This window comes from Ranitomeya variabilis, chromosome 1 (assembly GCF_051348905.1).
Source record: "Ranitomeya variabilis isolate aRanVar5 chromosome 1, aRanVar5.hap1, whole genome shotgun sequence".
Classification (NCBI taxonomy): domain Eukaryota; kingdom Metazoa; phylum Chordata; class Amphibia; order Anura; family Dendrobatidae; genus Ranitomeya; species Ranitomeya variabilis.
The window spans coordinates 47,384,324-47,397,719 of NC_135232.1; the positions used below are offsets into that span (position 1 = coordinate 47,384,324).

General features: G+C 52.0%; 1 protein-coding gene across 1 annotated transcript in view; it reads right to left on the minus strand.

The window, feature by feature from the left end:
• The window catches only part of LOC143804742 (acyl-coenzyme A amino acid N-acyltransferase 1-like), a 509,727-nt gene that overhangs the window by 424,579 nt on the left and 71,752 nt on the right, over nt 1-13,396 (minus strand). The gene's annotated exons all lie outside the window — the stretch shown is intronic.

Consider the following 13,396-nt stretch of genomic DNA (forward strand, 5'->3'; position numbering starts at 1 on the left):
GGAATCCTTGGTAGCCACTTTGGCCACATCCTCTTATATACAGACATTACTCCTATATACAGACACCACTCCTATATACAGACACAACTCCTACATACAGACATCCCTCTATATACAGACACCACTACCATATACAGAGATCCCTCTATATACAGATACCACTCCTTTATACAGACATACCCCTATATACAGACAGCACTACAATATACAGACATCCCCCTATATACAGACACCAATCCTATATACAGACATCCCTCTGTATACAGACACCACTCCTATATACAGACACCACTCCTATATTCAGGCACCTCTCCTATATACAGACATCCCTCTATATACAGACACCACTCCTATATACAGACATCCCCCTATATACAGACACCACTCTTATATACAGACATCCCTCTATATACAGACACCACTCCTATATACAGACATCCCTCTATATACAGACATCTCTCCTATTTACAGACATCCCTCTATATACAGACACCACTCCTATATACAGACATCCCTCTATATACAGACATCTCTCCTATATACAGACATCCCTCTATATACAGACACCACTCCTATATACAGACATCACCCTATATACAGACACCACTCCTATATACAGACATCCCTCTATATACAGACACCACTCCTATATACAGACATCCCCCTATCTACAGACACCACTCCTATATACAGACATCCCTCTATATACAGACACCACTCCTATATACAGACATCCCTCTATATACAGATATCTCTCCTATATACAGACATCCCCCTATATACAGACACCACTCCTATATACAGACATCCCTCTATATACAGACACCACTCCTATATACAGACATCCCTCTATATACAGACACCACTCCTATATACAGACATCCCCCTATATACAGACACCACTCCTATATACAGACATCCCCCTATATACAGACACCACTCCTATATACAGACATCCCTCTGTATACAGACAGAACTCCTATATACAGACATCTCTCTATATACAGACATCTCTCCTATATACAGACATAACTCTATATACAGACACCACTCCTATATACAGACATCCCTCTATATACAGACACCACTCCTATATACAGACATCACTCTATATACAGACATCTCTCCTATATACAGACATCCCTCTATATACAGACACCACTCCTATATACAGACATCCCCCTATATACAGACACCACTCCTATATACAGACATCCCTCTATATACAGACACCACTCCTATATACAGACATCCCTCTATATACAGACACCACTCCTATATACAGACATCCCTCTATATACAGACACCACTCCTATATACAGACATCCCTCTATATACAGACACCACTCCTATATACAGACATCCCTCTATATACAGACACCACTCCTATATACAGACATCCCTCTATATACAGACACCACTCCTATATACAGATATCCCCCTATATACAGACACCACTCCTATATACAGACATCCCCCTATATACAGACACCACTCCTATATACAGACATCCCTCTGTATACAGACACCACTCCTACATACAGACATCCCTCTATATACAGACACCACTCCTATATACAGACATCCCTCTATATACAGACACCACTCCTATATACAGACATCCCCCTGTATACAGACACCACTCCTATATACAGACATCCCTCTATATACAGACACCACTCCTATATACAGACATCCCTCTATATACAGACACCACTCCTATATACAGACATCCCTCTATATACAGACACCACTCCTATATACAGACATCCCTGTATATACAGACATCTCTCCTACATAGAGACATCCCTCTATATACAGACACCACTCCTATATACAGACATCCCCCTATATACAGACACCACTCCTATATACAGACATCCCCCTGTATACAGACACCACTCCTATATACAGACATCCCTCTGTATACAGACACCACTCCTATATACAGACATCCCTCTATATACAGACACCACTCCTATATACATATATCCCCCTATATACAGACACCACTCCTATATACAGACATCCCCCTATATACAGACACCACTCCTATATACAGACATCCCTCTATATACAGACACCACTCCTATATACAGACATCCCTCTGTATACAGACACCACTCCTATATACAGACATCCCTCTATATACAGACACCACTCCAATATACAGACATCCCTCTATATACAGACACCACTCCTATATACATATATCCCCCTATATACAGACACCACTCCTATATACAGACATCCCACTATATACAAACACCACTCCTATATACAGACATCCCTCTATATACAGACACCACTCCTATATACAGACATCCCTCTGTATACAGACACCATTCCTATATACAGACATCCCTCTATATACAGACACCACTCCTATATACAGACATCCCCCTATATACAGACATCTCTCCTTTATACAGATATCCCTCTATATAGAGACACCACTCCTATATACAGACATCCCCCTATATACAGACACCACTCTTATATACAGACATCCCTCTATATACAGACACCACTCCTATATACAGACATCCCCCTATATACAGACACTACTCCTATATACAGACATCCCCCTATATACAGACACCACTCCTATATACAGACATCCCCCTATATACAGACACCACTCCTATATACAGACATCCCCCTATATACAGACACCACTCCTATATGCAGACATCCCTCTATATACAGACACCACTCCTATATACAGACATCCCTCTATATACAGACACCACTCCTATATACAGACATCCCCCTATATACAGACACCACTCTTATATACAGACATCCCTCTGTATACAGACACCACTCCTATATACAGACATCCCTCTGTATACAGACACCACTCCTATATACAGACATCCCTCTATATACAGACACCACTCCTATATACAGACATCCCTCTATGTACAGACACCACTCCTATATACAGACATCCCTCTATATACCGACATCTCTCCTTTATACAGATATCCCTCTATATAGAGACACCACTCCTATATACAGACATCCCCCTATATACAGACACCACTCTTATATACAGACATCCCTCTATATACAGACACCACTCCTATATACAGACATCCCTCTATATACAGACACCACTCCTATATATAGACATCCCTCTATATACAGACACCACTCTTATATACAGACATCCCTCTATATACAGACACCACTCCTATATACAGACATCCCCCTATATACAGACATCACTCCTATATACAGACATCCCTCTATATACAGACACCACTCCTATATACAGACATCCCTCTATATACAGACACCACTCCTATATACAGACAATCCCCTATATACAGACACCACTCCTATATACAGACATCCCCCTATATACAGACACCACTCCTATATACAGACATCCCTCTAAATACAGACACCACTCCTATATACAGACATCCCCCTATATACAGACTCCTATATACAGGTCAGAGTTGTGGGTCACTTACTTTTCACACACGGGGCCGGGGGGGCACTTACTTTTCACACACGGGGCCGGGGGGCACTTACTTTTCACACACGGGGCCGGGGGGCACTTACTTTTCACACACGGGGCCAAGGGGGCACTTACTTTTCACACACGGGGCCGGGGGCGCACTTACTTTTGCACCCAGGGCCGGGGGCGCACTTACTTTTGCACACGGGGCCGGGGGCGCACTTACTTTTGCACACGGGGCCGGGGGCGCACTTACTTTTGCACACGGGGCCGGGGGCGCACTTACTTTTGCACACGGGGCCGGGGGCGCACTTACTTTTGCACACGGGGCCGGGGGCGCACTTACTTTTGCACACGGGGCCGGGGGCGCACTTACTTTTGCACACGGGGCCGGGGGCGCACTTACTTTTGCTCACGGGGCCGGGGGCGCACTTACTTTTGCACACGGGGTCGGGGGCGCACTTACTTTTGCACACGGGGCCGGGGGCGCACTTACTTTTGCACACGGGGCCGGGGGCGCACTTACTTTTGCACACGGGGCCGGGGGCGCACTTACATTTGCACACGGGGCCGGGGGCGCTCTTACTTTTGCACACGGGGCCGGGGGCGCACTTACTTTTGCACACGGGGCCGGGGGCGCACTTACTTTTGCACACGGGGCCGGGGGCGCACTTACTTTTGCACACGGGGCCGGGGGCGCACTTACTTTTGCACACGGGGCCGGGGGCGCACTTACTTTTGCACACGGGGCCGGGGGCGCACTTACTTTTGCACACGGGGCCGGGGGCGCACTTACTTTTGCACACGGGGCCGTGTGATAAATGATCATGTCCTAAAATGGATACCGTACATTTGCATAGCTGCCATCTTTGGAAGGTCAAGTTTGGGGTAATGGAAAGTTCGCCATTATTTCCTATGGGAATTTTTTTTTTTTAAATGCGATTTAAATAAAATCTACATATCGGATCGACTATAAAAGTCATAGCACACCTGTCCCCACCGAGGGCTTCGAAACGCCGCCTGAACGGGGTCTCTGCACCGAGCGGTTCGGGCCGCATTAATTGCGGAAAACGCGGAGAAGAAGAATAATAATAACTAGATGGGCATTTCCTGAAGGAAATACATGGTGCTTGAACAGCGCTGCCAGCTTTACAGCAGCACTTCACACACCAGGGGAGCACTTACTTTTGCACACCCGGGACCGGGGCGCACTTACTTTTGCACACGGGGCCGGGGGCGCGCTTACTTTTGCACACGGGGCCGGGGGCGCGCTTACTTTTGCACACGGGGCCATGGGCGCCATTACTTTTGCACACGGGGCCGGGGGCGCGCTTACTTTTGCACACGGGGCCAAGGGCGCGCTTACTTTTGCACACGGGGCCGGGGGCGCCATTACTTTTGCACACGGGGCCGGGGGGCGCCATTACTTTTGCACACGGGGCCGGGGGCGCCATTACTTTTGCACACGGGGCGCCATTATTTTTGCACACGGGGGCGCCATTACTTTTGCACACGGGGACGGGGCCGTGCTTACTTTTGCACACGGGGCCGGGGGCGCCATTACTTTTGCACACGGGGCCGGGGGCGCCATTACTTTTGCACACGGGGCCGGGGGCGCCATTACTTTTGCACACTGGGCCGGGGGCGCCATTACTTTTGCACACGGGGCCGGGGGCGCCATTACTTTTGCACACGGGGCCGGGGGCGCCATTACTTTTGCACACGGGGCCGGGGGCGCCATTACTTTTGCACACGGGGCCGGGGGCGCGCTTACTTTTGCACACGGGGCCGGGGGCGCGCTTACTTTTGCACACGGGGCCGGGGGCGCGCTTACTTTTGCACACGGGGCCGGGGGCGCGCTTACTTTTGCACACGGGGCCGGGGGCGCGCTTACTTTTGCACACGGGGCCAAGGGCGCGCTTACTTTTGCACACGGGGCCGGGGGCGCGCTTACTTTTGCACACGGGGCCGGGGGCGCCATTACTTTTGCACACGGGGCCGGGGGCGCCATTACTTTTGCACACGGGGCCGGGGGCGCCATTACTTTTGCACACGGGGACGGGGGCGCCATTACTTTTGCACACGGGGCCGGGGGCGCCATTACTTTTGCACACGGGGACGGGGGCGCGCTTACTTTTGCACACGGGGACGGGGGCGCGCTTACTTTTGCACACGGGGCCGGGGGCGCGCTTACTTTTGCACACGGGGCCGGGGGCGCCATTACTTTTGCACACGGGGCCGGGGGCGCCATTACTTTTGCACACGGGGCCGGGGGCGCCATTACTTTTGCACACGGGGCCGGGGGCGCCATTACTTTTGCACACGGGGCCGGGGGCGCCATTACTTTTGCACACGGGGCCGGGGGCGCCATTACTTTTGCACACGGGGCCGGGGGCGCCATTACTTTTGCACACGGGGCCGGGGGCGCCATTACTTTTGCACACGGGGCCGGTGGCGCCATTACTTTTGCACACGGGGCCGGGTGCACCATTACTTTTGCACAAGGGGCCGGGGGCGCCATTACTTTTGCACACGGGGCCGGGGGCGCCATTACTTTTGCACACGGGGCCGGGGGCGCCATTACTTTTGCACACGGGGCCGGGGGCGCCATTACTTTTGCACACGGGGCCGGGGGCGCCATTACTTTTGCACACGGGGCCGGGGGCGCCATTACTTTTGCACACGGGGACGGGGGCGCCATTACTTTTGCACACGGGGACGGGGGCGCCATTACTTTTGCACACGGGGACGGGGGCGCCATTACTTTTGCACACGGGGCCGCCATTACTTTTGCACACGGGGCCGGGGGCACCATTACTTTTGCACACGGGGCCGGGGGCGCCATTACTTTTGCACACGGGGCCGGGGGCGCCATTACTTTTGCACACGGGGCCGGGGGCGCCATTACTTTTGCACACGGGGCCGGGGGCGCCATTACTTTTGCACACTGGGCCGGGGGCGCCATTACTTTTGCACACGGGGCCGGGGGCGCCATTACTTTTGCACACGGGGCCGGGTGCACCATTACTTTTGCACAAGGGGCCGGGGGCACCATTACTTTTGCACACGGGGCTGGGGGCGCCATTACTTTTGCACACGGGGCCGGGGGCTCGCTTACTTTTGCACACGGGGCCGGGGGCGCGCTTACTTTTGCACACGGGGCCGGGGGCGCGCTTACTTTTGCACACGGGGCCGGGGGCGCGCTTACTTTTGCACACGGGGCCGGGGGCGCCATTACTTTTGCACACGGGGCCGGGGGCGCCATTACTTTTGCACACGGGGACGGGGGCGCCATTACTTTTGCACACGGGGACGGGGGCGCGCTTACTTTTGCACACGGGGCCGGGGGCGCGCTTACTTTTGCACACGGGGCCGGGGGCACGCTTACTTTTGCACACGGGGCCGGGGGCGCCATTACTTTTGCACACGGGGCCGGGGGCGCCATTACTTTTGCACTCGGGGCCGGGGGCGCCATTACTTTTGCACTCGGGGCCGGGGGCGCCATTACTTTTGCACACGGGGCCGGGGGCGTCATTACTTTTGCACACGGGGCCGGGGGCGCCATTACTTTTGCACACGGGGCCGGGGGCGCCATTACTTTTGCACACGGGGCCGGGGGCGCCATTACTTTTGCACACGGGGCCGGGGGCGCCATTACTTTTGCACACGGGGCCGGGGGCGCCATTACTTTTGCACACGGGGCCAGGGGCGCCATTACTTTTGCACACGGGGCCGGGTGCGCCATTACTTTTGCACAAGGGGCCGGGGGCGCTATTACTTTTGCACACGGGGCCGGGGGCGCCATTACTTTTGCACACGGGGCCGGGGGCGCGCTTACTTTTGCACACGGGGCCGGGGGCGCGCTTACTTTTGCACACGGGGCCGGGGGCGCGCTTACTTTTGCACACGGGGCCGGGGGCGCGCTTACTTTTGCACACGGGGCCAAGGGCGCGCTTACTTTTGCACACGGGGCCGGGGGCGCCATTACTTTTGCACACGGGGCCGGGGGCGCCATTACTTTTGCACACGGGGCCGGGGGCGCCATTACTTTTGCACACGGGGCCGGGGGCGCCATTACTTTTGCACACGGGGACGGGGGCGCCATTACTTTTGCACACGGGGACGGGGGCGCCATTACTTTTGCACACGGGGAAAGGGGCGCGCTTACTTTTGCACACGGGGACGGGGGCGCGCTTACTTTTGCACACGGGGACGGGGGCGCGCTTACTTTTGCACACGGGGCCGGGGGCGCGCTTACTTTTGCACACGGGGTCGGGGGCGCCATTACTTTTGCACACGGGGCCGGGGGCGCCATTACTTTTGCACACGGGGCCGGGGGCGCCATTACTTTTGCACACGGGGACGGGGGCGCCATTACTTTTGCACACGGGGACGGGGGCGCCATTACTTTTGCACACGGGGACGGGGGCGCCATTACTTTTGCACACGGGGACTGGGGCGCCATTACTTTTGCACACGGGGACGGGGGCGCCATTACTTTTGCACACGGGGACGGGGGCGCCATTACTTTTGCACACGGGGCCGGGGGCGCGCTTACTTTTGCACACGGGGCCGGGGGCGCGCTTACTTTTGCACACGGGGCCGGGGGCGCCATTACTTTTGCACACGGGGCCGGGGGCGCCATTACTTTTGCACACGGGGCCGGGGGCGCCATTACTTTTGCACACGGGGCCGGGGGCGCCATTACTTTTGCACACGGGGCCGGGGGCGCCATTACTTTTGCACACGGGGCCGGGGGCGCCATTACTTTTGCACACGGGGCTGGGGGCGCCATTACTTTTGCACACGGGGCCGGGGGCGTGCTTACTTTTGCACACGGGGCCGGGGGGCACTTACTTTTCACACACGGGGCCGGGGGGGCACTTACTTTTCACACACGGGACGAGAGGGTGTCATAGTCACTTTATTCTGATGTTTGACTTTGATAAATGATCATGTCCTAAAATGGACACCGTACATTTGCATAGCTGCCATCTTTGGAAGGTCAAGTTGGGGGTAATGGAAAGTTCGCCATTATTTCCTATGGGAAATTTTTTTTTAAAAAATGCGATTTAAATAAAATCTACATATCGGATCGACTATAAAAGTCATAGCACACCTGTCCCCACCGAGGCCTTCGAAACGCCGCCTGAACGGGGTCTCTGCGCCGAGCGGTTCGGGCCGCATTAATTGCGGAAAAAGCGGAGAAGAAGAAGAATAATAATAAACTAGATGGGCATTTCCTGAAGGAAATACATGGTGCTTGAACAGCGCTGCCAGCTGCCAATGAACCTCAGGAGCAAGTCTGGCATGCAGGGCCCTGCCCCTGGGTATCCAATTTGGCCCCTTGGTAGCCACTTTGATGTGCGGGGGCCCTTGTTAGCAACTTTGGCCCCTTGGTAGCCATTTTGGCATGCAGGAATCCTTGGTAGCCACTTTGGCCACATCCTCTTATATACAGACATTACTCCTATATACAGACACCACTCCTATATACAGACACAACTCCTACATACAGACATCCCTCTATATACAGATACCACTCCTTTATACAGACATACCCCTATATACAGACAGCACTACAATATACAGAAATCCCCCTAAATACAGACACCACTTCTATATAAAGACATCCCTCTATATACAGACACCACTCCAATATACAGACACCACTCCTATATGCAGGCACCTCCCCTATATACAGACATCCCTCTATATACAGACACCACTCCTATATACAGACATCCCCCTATATACAGACACCACTCCTATATTCAGACATCCCCCTATATACAGACATCCCCCTATATACAGACATCTCTACTATATACAGACATCCCCCAATATAGAGACACCACTCCTATATACAGACATCCCTCTATATACAGACATCTCTCCTATATACAGACATCCCTCTATATACAGACACCACTCCTATATACAGATATCCCCCTATATACAGACACCACTCCTATATACAGACATCCCTCTATATACAGACATATCTTCTATATTCAGACATCCCCCTATATAGAGACACCACTCCTATATACAGACATCCCTCTGTATACAGACAACTCATATATACAGACATCCCTCTATATACAGACACCACTCCTATATACAGACATCCCTCTATATACAGACACCACTCCTATATACAGACACCACTCCTATATACATACATCCCTCTATATACAGACATCTCTCCTATATACAGACATCCCTCTATATACAGACACCACTCCTATATACAGACATCCCTCTATATACAGACATCTCTCCTATATACAGACATCCCTCTATATACAGACACCACTCCTAAATACAGACATCCCCCTATATACAGACACCACTCCTATATACAGACATCCCTCTATATACAGACACCACTCCTATATACAGACATCCCTCTATATACAGACACCACTCCTATATACAGACATCCCTCTATATACGGACACCACTCCTATATACAGACATCCCTCTATATACAGACACCACTCCTATATACAGACATCCCTCTATATACAGACATATCTTCTATATTCAGACATCCCCCTATATAGAGACACCACTCCTATATACAGACATCCCTCTGTATACAGACAACTCATATATACAGACATCCCTCTATATACAGACACCACTCCTATATACAGACATCCCTCTATATACAGACACCACTCCTATATACAGACATCCCTCTATATACAGACATCTCTCCTATATACAGACATCCCTCTATATACAGACACCACTCCTATATACAGACATCCCTCTATATACAGACATCTCTACTATATACAGACATCCCTCTATATACAGACACCACTCCTAAATACAGACATCCCCCTATATACAGACACCACTCCTATATACAGACATCCCTCTATATACAGACACCACTCCTATATACAGACATCCCTCTATATACAGACACCACTCCTATATACAGACATCCCTCTATATACAGACACCACTCCTATATACAGACATCCCTCTGTATACAGACACCACTCCTATATACAGACATCCCTCTATATACAGACACCACTCCTATATACAGATATCCCCCTATATACAGACACCACTCCTATATACAGACATCCCCCTATATACAGACACCACTCCTATATACAGACATCCCTCTGTATACAGACACCACTCCTATATACAGACATCCCTCTGTATACAGACACCAATTCTATATACAGACATCCCTCTATATACAGACACCACTCCTATATACAGACATCCCCCTATATACAGACACCACTCCTATATACAGACATCCCTCTGTATACAGACACCACTCCTATATACAGACATCCCTCTGTATACAGACACCACTCCTATATACAGACATCCCTCTATATACAGACACCACTCCTATAGACAGACATCCCTCTATGTACAGACACCACTCCTATATACAGACATCCCTCTATATACAGACATCTCTCCTTTATGCAGATATCCCTCTATATACAGACACCACTCCTATATACAGACATCCCCCTATATACAGACACCACTCCTATATACAGACATCCCTCTATATACAGACACCACTCCTATATACAGACATCCCTCTATATACAGACACCACTCCTATATACAGACATCCCTCTATATACAGACACCACTCTTATATAGACATCCCTCTATATACAGACACCACTCCTATATACAGACATCCCCCTATATACAGACATCACTCCTATATACAGACATCCCTCTATAAACAGACACCACTCCTATATACAGACATCCCTCTATATACAGACACCACTCCTATATACAGACAATCCCCTATATACAGACACCACTCCTATATACAGACATCCCCCTATATACAGACACCACTCCTATATACAGACATCCCTCTAAATACAGACACCACTCCTATATACAGACATCCCCCTATATACAGACTCCTATATACAGGTCAGAGTTGTGGGTCACTTCCTTTTCACACACGGGGCCGGGGGGGGCACTTACTTTTCACACACGGGGCCGGGGGGCACTTACTTTTCACACACGGGGCCGGGGGGCACTTACTTTTCACACACGGGGCCAAGGGGGCACTTACTTTTCACACACGGGGCCGGGGGCGCACTTACTTTTGCACACGGGGCCGGGGGCGCACTTACTTTTGCACACGGGGCCGGGGGCGCACTTACTTTTGCACACAGGGCCGGGGGCGCACTTACTTTTGCACACGGGGCCGGGGGCGCACTTACATTTGCACACGGGGCCGGGGGCGCACTTACTTTTGCACACGGGGCCGGGGGCGCACTTACTTTTGCACAAGAGGCCGGGGGCGCACTTACTTTTGCACACGGGGCCGGGGGCGCACTTACTTTTGCACACGGGGCCGGGGGCGCACTTACTGTTGCACACGGGGCGGGGGGCGCACTTACTTTTGCACACGGGGCCGAGGGTGCACTTACTTTTGCACACGGGGCCGGGGACGCACTTACTTTTGCACACGGGGCCGGGGGCGCACTTACTTTTGCACACGGGGCCGTGGGCGCACTTACTTTTGCACCTGGGGTCGGGGGCGCACTTACTTTTGCACACGGGGCCGGGGGCGCACTTACTTTTGCACACGGGGCCGGGGGCGCTCTTACTTTTGCACACGGGGCCAGGGGCGCACTTACTTTTGCACACGGGGCCGGGGGCGCACTTACTTTTGCACACGGGGCCGGGGGCGCACTTACTTTTGCACACGGGGCCGGGGGCGCACTTACTTTTGCACACGGGGCCGGGGGCGCACTTACTTTTGCACACGGGGCCGGGGGCGCACTTACTTTTGCACACGGGGCCGGGGGCGCACTTACTTTTGCACACGGGGCCGGGGGCGCACTTACTTTTGCACACGGGGCCGGGGGCGCACTTACTTTTTAGCACACGGGGCCGGGGGGGCACTTACTTTTGCACACGGGGCCGGGGGCGCACTTACTTTTGCACACGGGGTCGGGGGCGCACTTACTTTTGCACACGGGGCCGGGGGCGCACTTACTTTTGCACACGGGGCCGGGGGCGCACTTACTTTTGCACACGGGGCCGGGGGCGCACTTACTTTTGCACACGGGGCCGGGGGCGCACTTACTTTTGCACACGGGGCCGGGGGCGCACTTACTTTTGCACACGGGGCCGTGTGATAAATGATCATGTCCTAAAATGGATACCGTACATTTGCATAGCTGCCATCTTTGGAAGGTCAAGTTTGGGGTAATGGAAAGTTCGCCATTATTTCCTATGGGAAATTTTTTTTAAAAAATGCGATTTTAATAAAATCTACATATCGGATCGACTATAAAAGTCATAGCACACCTGTCCCCACCGAGGCCTTCGAAACGCCGCCTGAACGGGGTCTCTGCGCCGAGCGGTTCGGGCCGCATTAATTGCGGAAAACGCGGAGAAGAAGAAGAATAATAATAATAATAATAATAATAATAAAATATAAGAAATCGGATTACAATATGTTGCTTGAACCTAGGAGGTTCAAGCACCATAAATATAAGAAATCGGATTACAATATGTTGCTTGAACCTAGGAGGTTCAAGCACCATAATAACTAGATGGGCATTTCCTGAAGGAAATACATGGTGCTTGAACAGCGCTGCCAGCTGCCAATGAACCTCAGGAGCAAGTCTGGCATGCAGGGCCCTGCCCCTGGGTATCCAATTTGGCCCCTTGGTAGCCACTTTGATGTGCGGGGCCCCTTGTTAGCAACTTTGACCCCTTGGTAGAAACTTTGATGTGCGGGGCCCCTTGTTAGCAACTTTGGCCCCTTGGTAGCCATTTTGGCATGCAGGAATCCTTGGTAGCCATTTTGGCATTTAGGAATCCTCGGTAGCCACTTTAATCGGAGGCCGGGGACCCTCGGCCTCCGATTTGGTGGCCGGGGACCCT